Source organism: Zootoca vivipara, chromosome 2 (assembly GCF_965207765.1).
Source record: "Zootoca vivipara chromosome 2, rZooViv2.hap1.1, whole genome shotgun sequence".
Lineage (NCBI taxonomy): Eukaryota > Metazoa > Chordata > Lepidosauria > Squamata > Lacertidae > Zootoca > Zootoca vivipara.
In genome coordinates, this window is record NC_142584.1 from 2,389,251 (window position 1) to 2,407,451 (window position 18,201).

General features: G+C 43.9%; 1 protein-coding gene across 3 annotated transcripts in view; it reads left to right on the forward strand.

The window, feature by feature from the left end:
- The first annotated feature begins 300 nt into the window (after positions 1–300).
- GLI1 (GLI family zinc finger 1) overlaps positions 301–18,201 on the forward strand; it is a 110,847-nt gene continuing 92,946 nt past the window's right edge. For all 3 annotated transcript variants that reach the window (XM_035102317.3, XM_035102360.3, XM_035102352.3), the window contains exon 1: positions 301–1,137. The gene's annotated coding sequence lies outside the window, so the exon portion shown is untranslated. The remainder of the gene's footprint in view (positions 1,138–18,201) is intronic.

The following is an 18,201-nucleotide window of genomic DNA, read 5'->3' on the forward strand; positions in this document are numbered from 1 at the left end:
CCACGGCCTGACAAGGCAATTTCTCATAGATGGCGTCGAGCGAGGGAGGCCACCCAAGAGTCTGGGTGGGCTTGTGCTCCTAAGCCGTTTCTTTCAATTGCTTCTATAGGTTTGGGATGGGCCTTGAAAACAGGACCGGCCTCTTTGCGCCCTCTCGCGCTCCCCGGCGTGTGCCCAGATGCGCAGGCGGTGTGCGTACACACCCACACCCCACAAATTAATAAAGTAATAATAATAATAATAATCTTAAAATCCATGCCGGGTTTTCCAAGCCGCTTTGGAACTGTAGGCAACATGCTGTGAGGACTGCGCTCGAGAGGGGCTCCATCTAAAACCTCACACAGGGCTCAACTTACCCTCCTCCTGTTGCTAAAGATCCCGTTTAAAAAAAAAGAAGAGGAAAAAAAGCCGACAACTTTAAAACTTTAAAAAGGAGGGGCAGGAGGAGGGGGAAACCACCCAAAAGCTTTGCCGTGTAGGAAAGGCGTGGAGTGGGTGGCGCGGCGGCGGCGGAGGGGGGGGCTCTTTCTTTCCTCCCCATCCCCTCCTGACAAGTCTGCGTGGTCCCGAGCAAAGCCCTCCTTCCACAAGACAGCAGCGCAGACGCAGCGGCTGATTGGCTCCATGTGCAAAAGCTCAAGAAAGCATCGGGAAAGTTTTGAAAGAAAATCAAAACTTCCTGCTTCAAGGTGGTCCCGGGCTGCAGTCCGGAGAATCGAATATTTATAACGCGTGCTGCGTTATGTGTGCGCGCGCGCGCAGGGAGAGCTGCACCCCACGTCGCACTTTTTAACAGCTTTAAAGCGTACTCTTGTTATTCTTGGCATTTAAAAAATAATAATTGTAAAACAAACCAAGAAAGGCGAAAGAAGTGAAATCAAGATGTGGAAAATTTGGGGAATTTGGTGAAAGGCTAGAGCGATCTCTCCTTACTGCTGGTTTTTTTGTGCTTTTTGAAAAGCGCTCTCCCTTCTCTACCCCGCTGGATGTTGCTCTTTTGGGAAGAAAAAGACTACAGGAAAGCTGAGATTTCGGAACCAGGTCCAGATCTTGGAAGTGGAATCCTCCGTAATGAAGTAGACAAGGATCTCCGGATTTCTAATGACTCTCTAACAATACCGCCTCAGTCTTTGAAAGGTATGCTTTTTCTCTCTCCCCTGTCTCCAACTTGAAACTGATTTTTTTTTAAAAAAGTTAAAATAAAAATCCTCATTCCTCATTACGAATTTTTTTGACATTGCATGCAGTCTTTGCCTTTCAAATGGTCGTAGCGTTTGTGACAAAGAAAAAAGAAATTGGGGGGGGGAGCAGTAGAGATTTTATTTTTTTCTGAATCGATAAAGAGTGCACAGTGGCAGGAATTGTTATTCACCCTCAAAAGAACTTTAGAAGGGTTATCTGCAGGGAAGGAGCTTGTGTGAAATCTCATCTTCAAAAGAGTTCCCATTTGAGGAGAGCTATGCAGCAACTTCCTAACTTGTAACTTTTGCGCAGTTGGTTAAAGGAATTGTGGATTCTTCTCATTCCTTACCAACCAACTGAAAACAAAAATTGTAAGTTTGCTCTCCGTCTGGACCCCCCCCCAAAAAAATCTAACCGTTTCTGACATATTTTGGCCCAACAAGTCAACAGGAGTCATCCATGATCTTCATCCAAATTCCTGGAACTGGTTCAGATCCAATTAAAATTTGAGGCAGAATCAACTTTGCAAATATTGTTAGGAAGAGATTATATCCTCCAAATGGAGCACTTTATCTGGGTTTCTTCATTGTACTGTAATTGTATTTACTTTTCACACCTCAGTGGTTAAGTGGAGGTTGCAGGATCAGGCACTTGGGAGTATCTGGGGGCTCCATGTGTGTATAAGAGGGATGGTGACACTTCTGTTAAAACTTTTTCTTAAGCAGGCAGGCAAACTTCAAAGGCTTTGAGGGGGTATGCTGCAGTTGTTTAAATTAAATTATTAACATCAGGGTGGATTTCCCCGCCAGCTGGGGTAAATCAAGACAGCCCTCTTGTTGTGTGGCATTTGGTATCATTGGCATTCTTTTGTAATGCTTGAAGGCCAAAGCTTTGGGAAATGATACAGGAGTGTGTAACATTTAATAGATCGACAAAAGGGCCCAAATATTAGATCTTTAAGCCATTTCTACAAGTGACACTTAAAATCTGTCAAACATTCTAGATCTGGTAACATAGCATATGGTTTTACGGCAGAGATTTCCAACCTTTTTGAGTCCACAGCTCCCTCGACTTACTACATTCTTTCTGCGGCTCCCCTGTGGGGCTCAGGAGCCCAGTTATGTAACCCCTTGTCTGCAGAGCCGGCAGCCCCTCAGCCCTTTTCGAACACCCTCCCTTGTAGTGTGTTCCTTCAGCCTCCTCCTCTCTCCTTGGGAGTTCTCTGGGCAGCAGCCCACCCCTTGTCTCTGAGCTGCCCCCCCACCTTCCTGGACTCCCACTTGTCTGTCCACTCCCAACAGGTTGGATGGGCTCCTTCACCCACTTTCTTGCCTACTCTGAGGCCACCACAGCTCCTGGGAACCAGCACCCCCTGGCCAGCCCCAGAGGCACTATTCACCTGGGGAGCTTATAGCCAGGGAGGCAGAGACACAAGAGGGCATCAGAGGAGGGAGGGGAGGAAAGAGGGACAGAGGCCAGGGTTGCCTGCAGCACCCCTGACTATCATTCAAGACACCCAAAGGTGCCATGGCACACTGGTTGAAACCCACTGCTTTATGGTAACATAAACCCACATTTGCCAGGAATATATCTACATGTTAAAAATGATTACTTCTACACTTTCTATCCCATGTTAAACTTGTAGCCTATTCTGGATTGAATGGCATTTGTAAGATTTAACCTGGTTTCAACCATGTTTCCCCCTCACACCTCCTGACCGAAGGGAATTGTCTTTTGGTGAAAGGGGTTGGATTAGCCACCAAATAATCCTCACAGGAAGCCATGTTGCCTAAACTGGTTTAAATGTGTAGTGCAGATGTGCCCTTAATGAATGGGGAAACCTTGGTTACCCCAGTTTTGTGGAGCCAGTCCATTATTCTCTTCAGATCCTCCCCCCTTCAGCAAAAAGGAAAAAAGGAACCCCCGAGCGTGACTCATCTCTAACATTCTGTGACACAACAGAGAAAAGAAGAGAAACAAAGCCCTCCGTGACAAGCTTGGAAAAATAATTAAGAATCCATTTCCCCTGTCTGCTGAAATCGGCAGCTGGAATGACCTGTGTGGACTTGTTGAACTGCTAAAGGAGATTCGGTTGCTGGGGATGCCTCTTGACTTTGCAGCTCAGATTAACAACAATCTGCCTTGGGTGATGGATAGAGGGGGAGTGTAAAAGGGATGGGGCTCTTCTGAGCACTGAAGGGAAAAAGTGGGGGGGGGGGCGGAAGTGGGGAAGAGGTCTTGTGGAAGTTTCTTGCCTCCTGGAAAAATCCACTCAGGGTTTTGTAAGAGAGATGCTGGCTGCAAGGTTTGGACACACAAGGAGAGAAAGCTGAGATCAGAGTGAGTTTGCTGCTTGCAAATTGTTTGGTGAAGGCTGTGGGCGAACATCTGGCTGAGTGCTGAGGAGTAGGATGAGTTAGCTGTTGATGCTTCACGCTCCAAAGGCCAATCTGTGCTTCAGTCGGTGCAGGCATGGCCAAGTGTCAGCTCACAGCAGCTTTATGTGGTCCCTGGTGGCTCCACCAAATTTTAATCAAGGCGTGGTAAAACATTTTGCTCATGGTTCCACTTGTTTGGGAAAGAAGCAACAAGACTTTAGCATATTTCAGATTCTGTTTGTTGTATCACCATCTCAGGCAGGTTCGTCGGGATTGGATTGGAAAGTTGCTCTGTGACACGCAAATAGACGTCTTCTGCCCTTGCAGTTGTTAGTATTGTAAAGGTTGCTAACATTTGTTAGCAGAGGTTACCATAAAGAACTATGGGCTGACCTTTTGAAAACTGGACAACACTAATCTTTTGTACATTGTAGGCATCTGCATATTCAGCAGCCGTCTCCTGTTTATTCTATTAGGCTTGTTTACTGCAGACCATCACAGGGTATACCTAACCACTGAGGAGACCACAACTTAGTACTGAAATACTACTGTGCAACAGGAATGTTCCCAATATGTAGACTATAGGACTTCTCACTGTAAAAATTAACATAAAAGTTCTTGTTCTTGTTATTTTTACTATTATTTTAACTCCATCTATCCAAGCTGGAAAAAAAGATTTTAAACACTGTACATGGAAGCCTGCATCAGTTTGGAGTGTGTTTAGTCTGTGTAGGAGTTAGTATCAGATTTTTAGATTGAGGGTGTGCCCAGCCTTTAGTTCCCAGCTGACAGTGGTCTGTTTGTCCCTTGTAAATGTTTCCTCTTCCTTCGCTGTCTTCTCCACTGTTGAAACGTAGCGGCTGGTGTTCATTACACAGTTAAACTTCATAAAGTGTTGTATGTATTGATGTTGCTACAGGCATGAATAATGTTCAGCTATCCAGTGAAGGACTTGAGGTTTTTCCTCTGACAATCCAGCCATATGTTCCTACAGTTTTCCCCTCTCTCTGTTCTCCTGCACCACTTAATGGTTCTGTCTTCAAAGTCTTCCTAGTACTATATAGAACCTTTAGCCTCTACATGTAGCTTCCTACCCCGTTGCCCTTGCATGCGTTCTTCGCTGATGCATTTTAGCCACACTGTGAAGAGATGCCCTTGCCTACCTCTTCAGCCTGAAATTGAGTGGAAAGTGTTTGTTTGTTTGTTGCATTCATATTCCCACTTTTTTCTCCAATAAACTCATTTAATCCCCACAACAACCCTGTGAGGTAAATTAGGCTGAGAGCTGATGCCTGGCCTGAGGTCATTCAGCGAGCTTCATGGTCAAGTGGGGATTTGAACCCTGGTCTCCCAGTGTCCTAGTCCAGCACTCTAATCCTGGGGTCAACAAACTTTTTCAGCAGGGGGCCGGTCCACTGTCTCTCAGACCTTGTGGGGGGACGGACTATATTTTGAAGAGAGAAAAAATGAACGAATTCCTCTGCGCCACAAATAATCCAGAGATGCATTTTAAATAAAACTACACATTCTACTCATGTAAAAACACGCTGATTCCCGGACCGTCTGTGGGCCGGATTTAGAAGACGATTGGGCAGGATCCACCCCCCGGGCCTTAGTTTGCCTACCCATGCTCTAATCACTACACCGCACTGGCTCTTGGGTTATGAACCCACATTCTGAGCTCCCATCGGGGGGGGGGGGGTTGGCACACCCAGCCAGCATTCCCAGGGCTAAGGGGTGGGGAAGAAAGTGGGAGGGTGACAGGGCACTTTGGGTGTTATGTGGGAACCACCGCCCTCGGCCAGCTGCTACACCGTGCAGGCAGCGTCCTTTGGGGTGAGGCTGAAAAATTCACAGGCCCCGGGCAGCTTCCCAGATTCAAGGCCTAAACTGATTATTTCATGGGACAGAGACGCTGCAGGATCACCACCTAGGCAGCTCTGCTACCCAGCCCCTGAGTTGACTTCTAGGTGCCCTCTCTCCTTGAAGTCAGTTTCCCAAGTGAGTTGTCAGAAAGGAAAGAATTCAGCCCCAAAGGCTTAGCTTTGCCACCTGCGGAAGATGGATTAAAAGCACCCATGCACACCCATCTCTGAATTTTAATTTTCTAGGCCAGGGATGAGGAACCTGTGCCCTTCCAGAGGTTGCTGGACTACCACTTCCATGACCCTTAGCTATACTGGCTGGGGCTGATGCTGGATGGCCCTTGGCTATGTCCATATCTTTATGCCCCCCTAAATCCATCAAAATCATTACAAATCAAAACAAATCTGAGGTTCTGCCCCCCCCCAACAAAAATCCTGGCTACACCCATGCTTTAGGGTCACATGTTTTGCCACTCCTGTTATCATCCCTTGGCTTTTCACACACCATCCAATGTTTTACAGATGAAAACAGGGATAACCGGGAGCACTTAAAATACCACTATTCTTACACCAAGGATTGCCGTCTGTCACCCACCAACTATTTTTTCAACTAAACAATCCCCCCATCTGATCAAACATTGCAGAATATCTGCCATATACCCTAGTTCTGGTTACAGGTAGGTAGCCGTGTTGGTCTGGATCGAAGTAAAATAAAAAAATTCCTTCAGTAGCACCTTAAAGACCAACTAAGTTTTTATTTTGGTATGAGCTTTCGTGTGCATGCACACGAGGGAGGGGGGATCACTCAGTCAGTCAATCACCCATTTCCACCACCCTTCTGAGTGATCCCCCCTCCCCATCCCCACCCCTCCCCACCCCTTCTCTACATAAGTGCTTGGAAACTTCCATTTCACTGTATCTGAAGAAGTGTGCATGCACACGAAAGCTCATACCAAAATAAAAACTTAGTTGGTCTTTAAGGTGCTACTGAAGGAATTTTTTTAATATACCCTAGTTGTTGATTATACAATAGCCTGACTTGCAGTGGCTTTTGAAGCAAGTGTGTGTGTGTGAATAAATTGACCATAACTGCTACCTTTAAAAATAAACACACATGCTCCCCCCCCCCCCCGAAAAATCTATTAAACATTCTTACATCTCATTTAAATGGACCTTGGTTCATTTTGAAGGGCTGCAACTCAAAAATATTTAGCAAAAATATTTATTTGGGCAGGAAGTTACTGAGAGATGATGGTTGGAAGGAATCTTGTGTGTGTGCGCGCATATGTATATGTATATACAAAAATTATGCATTTTCCACACATTTCTTATATACTGTACACCCTACATTGCCCATCCCATATCACTTCCCTTAGGACTTCCCAGTCCATCTCTCCATGGCATTCTATGCAACCCTTACTCTGCTGCATATCCTGCTATACCACCCTATTTTATCTCATGTGTTTCCTTTATTTAATACTAACTGCAGCTCATATGGCTACTCCTACTTGCAGGTTAAATTGAGTATTATATCTCTCGAGATATTCTCCAAAAGACTTCCACTCCTTTCTTATCTGTGTTTCACAATTGTTTCTTATAATTCTGTATATTCTATCAATTTATTCTGCCATATTTCTTTTGTTGGTATTTCTTTTTCTTGACATTTTTTTCACATAAACTATTGTAGCCGCAGTTGTTGCATATACTGTAAGAGGTTGAGTGTCTTCTTTGCAATATCATCACTTATTATCCCTAGTAGGAAGGCCCAGTGGTGGAGCTTCATGCTCTGGCACCAGGGGGCGGAGAGCAGGCGGGGGCAGGGGAGCAGCCACGATGGCACCCCACCAGGATCGCGCTGCCGGGGGCGGTGCGCTCCCCCGCACTCCTCTTCCTCCACTAGTGGGAAGGCCTCAGGTCTTTTGGGAAATGATCTTTTAAAATTCTATATGAATCATTTTCCAGTACTCTCTAGCATATTTACATGACCACCACATATGCATCAGAGTGCCTTCTACCTTTTGACACTTCCAGCATAACTTGGACCCTTTTACATACATTTTTACCAGTTTGTTGGGTTTCAAGTACCACCTGTATATCATCTTTTGTAAATTTTCCTTGATAACAGGCTGAGAAATTCATAGTTTCCCCACATAATTTCTCCCAGGCAGACATTTGTATATTATTACCAATATCTATTGCCCATTTAGTCATTGTCACCTTTGCCATCTCGTCTTTGGTCTCCCACTCCAATAACAGTTTGTATATTTTAGAGATGAGTTTATCATCATTTCCTATTACATGTTTTTCGGATTTTGAGCTAGTATAGTGGTACCTTGGTTCCTGAATGGCTTAGTAGTCGATCAAATAGGCTCCTGAATGCCACAAACCCAGAAGTGAGTGTCCCAGTTTGCGAAGATTTTTCAGAAGCCGAAGATCTGACATGGCTTCCGCTTGAGTGCAGGAAGCTCCTGTAGCCAATCGGAAGCTTCAGTCGAACGGACTCCCAGAACGGAATAAGTTCAAGAACCAAAGTACCACTGTATATTATTCTACATGAAGATGCATGTTAACAAATTTCTCTTAAAATCATCCCTAAAAGGCAAAATAGGTACAGGTACAGGGGTTCTTTCTGGTAAATTATCTAATCTCAGATTAGCAGACAGATTGGAATTTAGCTTTCTACCAGATCTCACACTTCTCCGAATGTACTTGGTAGTGGCAAACCAACAAGAAACCTTCATTGCAGCTCCTCGTTTGCCTGCAGTGAAACAAATTTGCAAGCCTGGGTTCAGACATAACTAAACCATAGCTTAGGCATGGACAATGTGGTAGTGGCAGCAGGAGAAGGACCTGGGGAGGAAAGCAGCAGCTATGATCTTTGCTCTGGGAACCACACTTTTGCTCATTCATGCCAAGCCATGGTTTAATTTAATGTTACATCCAAATTGGATCTTTGTATGCTTAAGGACTGGATATGGAACAACTGAGTGGTTCAAAATTGGGAAAGGAGTACGACAAGGTTGTATATTGTCTCCCTGCTTATTTAACTTATATGCAGAATTCATCATGCGAAAGGCTGGACTAGATGAATCCCAAGCCGGAATTAAGATTGCCGGAAGAAATATCAACAACCTCAGATATGCAGATGACACAACCTTGATGGCAGAAAGCGAGGAAGAATTAAAGAACCTTTTAATGAGGGTGAAAGAGGAGAGCGCAAAATATGGTCTGAAGCTCAACATCAAAAAAACCAAGATCATGGCCACTGGTCCCATCACCTCCTGGCAAATAGAAGGGGAAGAAATGGAGGCAGTGAGAGATTTCACCTTCTTGGGCTCCTTGATCACTGCAGATGGTGACAGCAGTCACAAAATTAAAAGACGCCTGCTTCTTGGGAGAAAAGCAATGACAAACCTAGACAGCATCTTTAAAAGCAGAGACATCACCTTGCCGACAAAGGTCCGTATAGTTAAAGCTATGGTTTTCCCAGTAGTGATGTATGGAAGTGAGAGCTGGACCATAAAGAAGGCTGATCGCCGAAGAATTGATGCTTTTGAATTGTGGTGCTGGAGGAGACTCTTGAGAGTCCCATGGACTGCAAGAAGATCAAACCTATCCATTCTGAAGGAAATCAGCCCCGAGTGCTCACTGGAAGGACAGATCATGAAGCTGAGGCTCCAATACTTTGGCCACCTCATGAGAAGAGAAGACTCCCTGGAAATGACCCTGATGTTGGGAAAGATTGAGGGCACTAGGAGAAGGGGACGTCAGAAGACAAGATGGTTGGACAGTGTTCTCGAAGCTACGAACATGAGTTTGACCAAACTGCGGGAGGCAGTGGAAGACAGGAGTGCCTGGCGTGCTCTGGTCCATGGGGTCACGAAGAGTCGGACACGACTAAACGACTAAGCAACAACAACAACAATGCTTAAGGACTAGAAAATGACTTTGAGGAGTATTGCTCAGAGACTTCAATGCAGCTGAGGGCACCTTTCTTTTCCTTACTGTTCAGAAAGGGTCTTAATTTTAAAAAAACTGTCCACTTTCCCACATTTTCCCTAGAGCACACAGTATCTGCTAGAAAGGTAACTTTCTGCAAAAAAAATGGAGACTTGGAGTAGCTCAGCTTTTTCTGGGTTTTCTGATGGATTTTTCGGAGCAGTATGCAACTTGAAGTTTTCCTTGCAGGCATTAAGCTGAATGGGCAGGGCCCTTAAAGGGCAAAAGAGGGCCAGTTCTATATTTTTACATACCGTATATTTCCCCACTATGAAAGTAGGGAAAGGGTCTTCTGCCTCAGCCATCTCTGTTGTGTTGTGATCCCTTATTTGCTAGGCTTTACAGTATGTGTTACTTCCACTTACAGTGAGGTGTTTTGTGGTTTTTTTAGCTTTGTTTCGTTTTCGTTTTCAATGTTAGATTGCTACCTATGCTTTACTATGGACCACCATAAGAGAGGAGTTCCTTTCGGGTGACTAACTGGTATGTAAATATTATAGTGTGACCTGAGAATCAAACTGTGATTATGACTGAAAAAAGGGAGATATTGTAGATACGTCCTGAGAGTAAACATGTAGCCTCATGGGCAGCTATGTGAAAGCAAAGTCAGAATAGTTTGGCTTGGCTAAGGAAGTTCACCTACATTCCAGGTCCAGGCTAACATGGCTGCCAGACCTCACATCAAACCAGCATTGATCTATTTTCTAAGTTAGATGGGTTCCAAGCTATGTTCCTTCGGTCCCTACTTCAGGTCCCAAACTGTGTTTCTAACTCAATTCTATTGTTGGAAACAGGTGAACGCCCACTCTCCACCAAAGCTGCCTTGAAATACTGGCTAACATTCACAGTATTTGGCCTGGGGAAGGGGATATTTTTTCATCTAACCTATGAAGCATCTATCAGCTCATGGTTGAAAACTATGGCCCGAAAAGTCTCTTCAGTTGGTCTTTTACATCATCTGGGCTATGATACTGCCCTTAAATCCCTGAGGCAGAGGTTATGAGATATTCCACACAGTGATCCTATGTAACCTGTGGACCGTTTGCATCTGGAATCCACTACAGTATGGCCATTTTATTTCATGAATCTGTCTGTACGTAACTATCGCCAATTGTTATTCACCAAAGCTAGACCAAATGTATTTCCATTAGAAGTACTAAATGGCAGAGTGTCTGGTATACCCTATCGGAATAGGCTCTGCTTATGCTCTCAGGGTGTGGACTTTATGAAGCAGATCCTACTACACTGTGAGTAGTTCAAACAAGCAAGGGATCAATTAATTAAACCCCTATTGGTAAACTTAACTGGAAAATCTGAAACCTTCCACCTTAAGTACCTCATTAGAGATATGTCAAATGATACTACTTTGGACATAGCTAAGTTCCTCTTGGAAGTATTAAGAAACAGAAACCTACATGCTCTGGATGAAACATAGTGACCGCCTTGGAACCCTTTCCCTGAATTTCTGTTTTATTTTGCTTTTGAAAATGTTTTTGTGGGTCTTTGGACTGAAATAAAGAATGTGTGAGTAGGGAAGGAGCAGGTCCACACAAGTCTACAGTGTGCTTTTAAGATCCACAAGGTGAGGAACCCTATTAGGTTACCTTGTTTACTCAAATGTAATGCACAACTTTTTTGGCCAAGTTATGTTTTGAAGATTAGGGGGTGCGTTACATTGGATGGCACATTAGATTTGAATAAACAGTTGAATCCACTGAGGTGATGAGAGAAAAGTCTGCCGTCTGGCAAGTTTAAAAGGCTCTCAAGATCTGGCCGGTGCTTCGGTGGCGGACTGAGCGCACCATCCTCCTCTAGCCCCCTCTGTCTGGCTCTCCTTGCTCTGAATGGCTGGCCTTGATGGTTCAGGTGGCTCTTGCGGGGCTGATTTCCCTGAAAGCAGGTGAGGGAGGTTGGCTGGCCGGCAAATGGTCGCAGAGTCGCCCTCCCTGCGCGAGTCTGGGTGAGGGGCATGGCAGGCATGGAGAAACGGATGAAGGCCTTAGAGTCCCTCTACTCTTTCCAGGAGCAACAGGGGCCTGTTGAGTAGGGTTAGCCGCATAGCTGCCAAGTTATCCCTTTTTTTAAGGGATTTTCCCTTATGCCGAATAGGCTTCCTCGCGAGAAAAGGGAAAACTTGGCAGCTATGGTTAGCCGATGTGGTGGCTTCCAGATATTGTTGGACTCACCAGTCCCAGCCACCAAGGCCAGTGGTAAAGGATGCTGGGAATGGTACTCCGAAAATCTCTGGAAGCCACCACATTGACTGCCCATGGACTAGAAATGACTGTTTGGTCTTATTTCAACCTCAAAAAAGCATTTTTAAACATTCATACTTGTATGTACTTGTATGAATGTACACAAATGAAAAAGGATTAGGGCAGGATTCTCAGCTTACTGGGGGGGAATCTACAATCGTAGAAAAGGCATGGAAGGAAGAGTTACAAAACAAGAAAAGGAATTAGGAAGAGCTGGCTAGTCTGTATTTGATCTTTGCATTAGGGAATGGGTCATCATTTGAGGCTTGAGGACACAGGTGGCGAACCACCTTCCAGACGTTGCTAGACTACAACTTCCATCATCTCTGACCATTGGCCATGCTGGCTGGGGTTGATAGGAGCTAGAGTGCAGAACATCTCGGTGGGGGGGGGCACCAGGATAGCCACCCTCTGCATTAGGATATTGGAAATTTTTAAGTTATGGGTCTTGACCAGGATTGCTGCAAGTTTTTTGTTCTGCATCTAGCTGTAGAAAGGAAATATATTTTAATAAGGACAGGAAAGCTGTGATTTTACCACAACATAGGCTGCTTGTACATTAACTGCTCCTGTATTCCTTAAGGTGGGGGGAATGAACCTTTGCTGCTTCCAAATGTTGGACTACAACTCCCACCTACCCCAGCCAGCACGGCCAATGGCTGGGGGGGGGGATAGGAGCTGCAGTTCAACAACATCTGGAAGGGCAGAGATTAACTACCCTTGCTTTTAACGTATTGACATCTGAGGCCCCGGCTCAAGGAGAAGGGTGGAAGTAGTAGAAAGGACTTCGTAATAAGGAAAATGCTGCCTCAGCCAGTTGTTTCAAAACAGCCCAGCCTCTCACTCTCCCCTGTATGGGAAGCTCCTCTGCTTTGATCTCTGTAGAGGAGAGAGCACCGCAGTCTGTCTGATTTCCAAGCCAAGACCTGGCAGCCACAGCAATGGATGCCACACTCATGTGTTTTCAGGGCTAGAATGGCCCCTGGTAGTTCCATTCAGGGCCCCTCCTCTTCTTCTTCCCCAGGCCTTTGCATGGGGCAGCTTACAGAGCCCACTCTGTGCCCAGGGCATGGTTGTTTATTTGTGTGCTGCTTGGGTCTGCTGGTGTTTGCCAGTTGGCTTGGGGGCAGGCCTTGAAGAAGGTGGGCGGTGATGTTTGCGTGTTATGAGCACAGCTGGAAAGTAGAGACGAAGCCAGTGCAGGTCAGCTGGCTATCTTACACAATTTGTGTGCAAGGGAAGCCTAGCCTGAAACATACACACACTGCTCTTTTTTGCTTTTCCACCCCACTCTCTTATACTGTATACACGAAGCTGCATGCTCTCCAATGGATGGTTCTGTCAGTTTTGGTTTTCTCTGTTTTTCATCTTTCCAGTCTTGAATTCTGTTCTCCACCTTTCTACAGCAATTTGGGGTGTGTGTGTGTGTGTGTGTTTTATTTTTAAAGATCCACATGGAAGTTCAACTTTTTAGTGCTACTTACTTCTATTTTTATTTTTATTTTTAGCAATTTTGCTGATTATTTCTTTCCGCCTCTATGAGTCCAACGCAAGTAAAAATGCAATTTAAACTTGCATAACTTAACATATAAGCTGCTGTGTTCTGGCAACACCTAACTGAGCTTGAATTACAACTCCATCTTTTTTGAAACTTTATTCAGGAGAGGAGGGAAAATGTCTACTCTTCTGCCAGTCATTAATCACCCTGAATGTGCAAAACAGTAATTGACACATTGAGAAGGATAGCCACTCATTATCAGAATGCTCTGTGATAATACAAACTTTAAGTAACAAACTTTTTTTTCTTTATTAGGAGTTAAAAGAATGGCTTTCTTTTAGTCTTCCCAATAACATTTAAAGAGTGGAATGGTTATTCTTGTCCGTGGTGTTAAGAAAACACAATGGATTAATTAATCCCGAATAAAAGGCATGGATTAGTGTAATGGCTCTTGTAAGCCTAAAAATTGAGAGAAATCTTCTCGTACCCATTATGAGCATTTTCACAGAAGAGACTTAAAGTGGCTCTTGATTTAATTGTGTTTGCAATCTGAGTGTGAAACCCATACTGGCCAGAATGCATATATGTATTACAAATGCCTTTCTTGAGATTTGTCTCCCACATTTTAAACATCCAGCTGTTGATATAAATACAGTGTGAGAGGCTCAAAGATAATTTAAAAGTTAGAGTTGTGTGTGAGGACATGCAGTAAACCAGTGCTTTTCAAACTGTGCTCTGACAAAACTTTGGGTTCCCTTTGAACCTCACAGTCATGTTCACAATCAAATAATGCTGTGGTTTTCAAACTTTCCTTCAGTAAAAGAGGTTTTGACTGGATGGTTGCAGTAACACCAAGTGAATGATGTATTGTTAAATGACAGGAAAATAGGCTTTGAAGATAAAAGGTCCAAATTTCAAATAGAATTGTTGGAAGGCAGAGTGAAATTGTTATCAAAAATGTATAATTTTTTGTTAGAGTGGTTTACGAAAGATGAACTGACAAAAGATGTGATGATAAAATGGGCAAGAGACTTTGGGTACAGTATTATGACGCGTGGTTGAAATTGTGGAGTGAAACATTGAAATTTACTGCATGTACCGCTTTGAAAGAAAATGTAATGAAAATGATGTATAGATGGTACCTAACACAAGAAAAATTAGCTAAAATGTATAGAATGAGTAGTAAATTATGCTGGAAATGTAAAGATAAAGATGGTGAATTTTAACATATGTGGTGGACATGCGAAAAAGTAAAAAGATTTTGGAAAAATTTTGGCTTGCTTTTTTGCCACATTTCTAGGCATAGGTCTGTGCTTTTAAAGCTCCATGTCTGAGCACTTTTTCCCCCCTTTTGGGCTCACTGCTTTTCCTGTGAAAACCGCTGAATCGGACCAAAAGGCAACCTGCAGAAAACCCTAATTGCCATATGTTCCAATTTAGTGCCAAAGAACTGGTTTTTCTGGGGAAAACTGTGGCCTCCCCTCCAAAAAAAGTGCTCGGATCCTGACCAGAAAAGCACGGACCTGTGCCTAGAAAGCATGGAGCAAAAGGTAAGTGTGGATGAGCCCTCAGACTCTGCCTCCCACCAACTGCCCTCAGCTACCATGGTCAGCAGTCAGGATTGATGAGAGTTCTGGGCCACAATTTCTGGAGGACCACAATACAGTGGTGCCTCGCTAGACGAATTTAATTCGTTCCACAGGTCTTTTCTTATAACGAAAAATTTGTCTAGCGAATGCCATAGGAATGCATTGAAATTTTTTTGATTTTTTTTTTTTTGCCCATAGGAACACATTAATTGAATTTCAATGTATTCCTATGGGAAACCACGAGTCGCTAGACGAATTTTTCGTAAAACGAATTCGTCTAGCGAGGCAACTTCCGCTTGAAAAATCCTTTCGTTAAGCGGAAATTTCATTAAGCAGGGCATTCGTTAAGCGAGGCACCACTGTATCCCCATCCCTCATCGAAAGCATTCAGTGCCAAATCTAAATCTGCAAGTGATTGTGAATTATTATTTATTCCTGGTTCATGTGCTGTTGTGAAAGACCCTTCATCTTGTGCACACAAAGGCATTTTGTACACCAGAAGCATACTTTGTGGCTGGCACTTGACCATTTTCACATGATGTTACCAGGCAAAGGGCTTAGTGTTGAATCTCCAGTGAAATGATACCTTGCTTAGCAATGCACCTAGCAGAACATGCTATCACTGATCTCTGGAAATGGGTTTGTCACCTTATTGCTGCTTCATTGAAGATGCAGTACTTGCTATTATCCAGTAACCCACATATTGCCTTGTTATAGGGAACATGGGAATCTTTTATCTCACCGTTCCTCCAAGACAGTGGTTCTCAAAGGGTGTGACACATCACACTGGTGTGGCAGGAGAGGATGGCAAGTGGGGAGGGAATATTTGTAATTTCAGAGCCTTTGTCTATGATCTTTGAGAATTCTTGGAGAACAGGTGAGGTCCCTGCAGACTGGAGGAGGGCAAATGTTGTCTCCATCTTCAAAGGGGGAGTGGGGAGAAGACCCAGGTAACTACCAGTTGGTGAGTTTGACATTGATACCAGGGAAGGTCCTAGAACAGATAATTTAACAATCGGTCTGTGAGCATTTAGAAAAGGATGCTGCGATTACAGTGGTACCTCGGTTTATGAACACAATTGGTTCCGGAAGTCTGTTCATAAACTGAAGTGTTCATAAACTGAAGCGAACTTTCCCATTGAAAGTAATGGAAAGTGGATTAATCTGTTCCAGATGGTCCGCGGAGTACTTAAACTGAAGTGTTCATAAACTGAAGCGAACTTTCCCATTGAAAGCAATGGAAAGTGAATTAATCCGTTCCAGATGGGTCCGTGGTGTTCGTAAACCGAAAATTCGTAAACCGAGGTGTTCATAAATCGAGGTTCCACTGTACTAAGACCCAGTATGGGTTTCTCAAAAATAAGTAATACCAGACCAATCTGATTTCTTTTTTTTATGGAATTACAAACTCGGTAGATCAGGGGAATTCTGTGGACATAGTGTATCTTTATTTCAGTAAGGCTTTTGGCAAAGTCCCCCCTGATATTCTAATGAGGAAGCTGGTAATGGGTTGAATGAGGTAACTGTTAGGTGGATTTGTAGCTGGTTGGCAGACTGAACACAAAGCGTACTCATTAATGGTTCCTTGTCAGCCTGGAAAAAAGTGACAAGAGGGGTGCTGCAGGGTTCTGTCCTGGGCCCATTGTTCAATGTCTTTATAAATGACTTGGATGAAGGAACTGAGGAGATGCTCATCAAATGTGTAGATGACACCAAACTGTAAGGGATAGCTAATGCCACAGAAGACACAATCAGAATATAAAAAGACCTTAACAGATTGGAGAACTGAGTGCAAACTAACATGAATTTCAATAGGAACAGGCAGGAAGCACAGGCAGGAAGAACCAGATGTACAAATATAGGATGGGAGACATCTGGCTTACTACGGTAGTAGTACATGTGAAAAGCATCTAGGGGTCTTGATGGACCACAAGCTTAACATGAGTCAACAGTGTGATGCAGCAGCAAAAAAGCTAGCACTATTCTAGGTTCCATCAACAGAAGTATAGTGTCCAGATCAAGGAAAGTAATAGTACCACTCTATTCTGACTTGGTCAGACCACACCTTGGAATACTGTGTCCAATTCTGGGCATCACAATTTAAGAAGGATGTTGACAAGCTGGAATGTGTGCAAATGATTAAGGGTATAGAAGCCAAGCCTTATGAGGAACATAAACATTCTGTCAATAATGCTTTGATGGTGTTTCCTGCTTGGCAGGGGGTTGGACTGGATGGCCCTTGTGGTCTCTTCCAGCTCTATGATTCTATACACACCTGTAATACATTTAGTTTAAGTAACTTTTAGCCACATTTTTCTGAGTGCAGTAAAAGATTATAGTGACAGCCTAGCAGATTGCTATTATTTCAAGAAAGCATAATAGATACAGCCATTTAGAATCATGTTAGATTTAATGAAAAAATATTTTTATGTCAGTGTAACCGATGAGGTATTAGTGTCTGTGCCTGCCTGATTTCATGGTTTCTCTCTGTCTGCTTTCCCAATTTCTGTAATAAGTGTAAGCCTGCAAGTGAGGACTGTGCCATTAAATATATACTGTATATTTCTATGGTGGCTAGAAAATTGTAGGTATTGTAGATGATAGATAGATAGATAGATAGATAGATAGATAGATAGATAGATAGATAGATGATAGATATGGCAGCCCCAAGAAAACGCCTTCTAAAGAAGCCAAAAAGCCAGCAGCAATGGAGCAAGGCAAGCCCTCAGTTAGTAGGAAAGCCACAACGTTCCATAATGTGGATACACTGCAGAGAAGGCCTGTCCTGTAAAGGATAGAATATGGATCAGTGCTTCCCTCCTAGATCTGACAGGATGGGGAGGTAGAGGGGGCTGCAATCAAGACAAGTGAACAGTATGCAGCTGTGCCCAATGGCCCTGGAACTCTCCCTTTCAATTGGTTCACACCCCCTCATTTATGCACACATGTGAAATTTCGCAAAATCAAACGCTCACATGTCCAGGCAAGATTGGAAGAATCCCAAGTGCTTAATTTTCTCAAGTGAAAGGCACCAGTGCTAAGGCATGTCTGGAAGTTGCACCTTTTGATCCGAAAGGACACCAATGCCACTGGTGTGTGACTCATTCGAGGTTGGAACACAAACTGCATGTATAATGCCCCAACCCCACCACTTGAAGGCTAATACCTTAAACAACCTTTTTATTCTTCATTTCACTCCAAGGGTTCATCCACACCTGCTTGTCCCATGCCTAAAAACACAGGTCCAAGTGGTTTTTCCCTTGATCTGCTCCTTTCCCAGGGAAAATCTGCTCTTTGGCTCTAAGCGCTTATCTACACTTACCTTTCCTCCCCTTTTCCCAGGTATGGTCCATGCTTTAAAGCTCTGTATTCGAGAGCTGGGTTTTTTCTTTTGCCCTGGAGCTTTACCGAGGAGCTTCAGAAAATGAAGCGGGA